This window comes from Cariama cristata, unplaced genomic scaffold (assembly GCF_000690535.1).
Source record: "Cariama cristata isolate BGI_N322 unplaced genomic scaffold, ASM69053v1 scaffold22185, whole genome shotgun sequence".
NCBI classification, from domain to species: domain Eukaryota; kingdom Metazoa; phylum Chordata; class Aves; order Cariamiformes; family Cariamidae; genus Cariama; species Cariama cristata.
This window is the reverse complement of record NW_009618781.1, coordinates 1,117-1,426: the sequence shown is the minus strand read 5'-3', so window position 1 is coordinate 1,426 and position 310 is coordinate 1,117. Positions and strand designations below refer to the sequence as shown.

General features: G+C 40.0%; 1 protein-coding gene across 1 annotated transcript in view; it reads right to left on the bottom strand.

Annotated features, from left to right (window-relative positions):
* FST (follistatin) overlaps positions 1-310 on the bottom strand; it is a 6,729-nt gene that overhangs the window by 5,586 nt on the left and 833 nt on the right. The gene's annotated exons all lie outside the window — the stretch shown is intronic.

Sequence of the window (310 nt, the reverse complement as noted above, 5' to 3'; positions counted from 1 at the left end):
TTATGTGATAGAGGGTTTAATGTCATCCCCTTGAAAGGGAAAAGTAAACTCCCACTGGCAGTAACAGGAACACAACTGGGCCTAATGCGAGAGAGGCATGAATTCATTAAAAAAAAAAAAAAAAAAAAAAGTTTTGCGTCTTACAGTTGCCTACATTAGATTAATTTATGCTCTAACTCGGTAGTGAGGGAGAAAAGAAAAAAAAAGGAAAAAAATATAAAAGAAGCAATGCTAAGACATCCAGGTTGTGGTTGGAACACGGTGAAGATAAGGGACCCCCCCCCCCCCCCCACCCCAAACAACAACACAA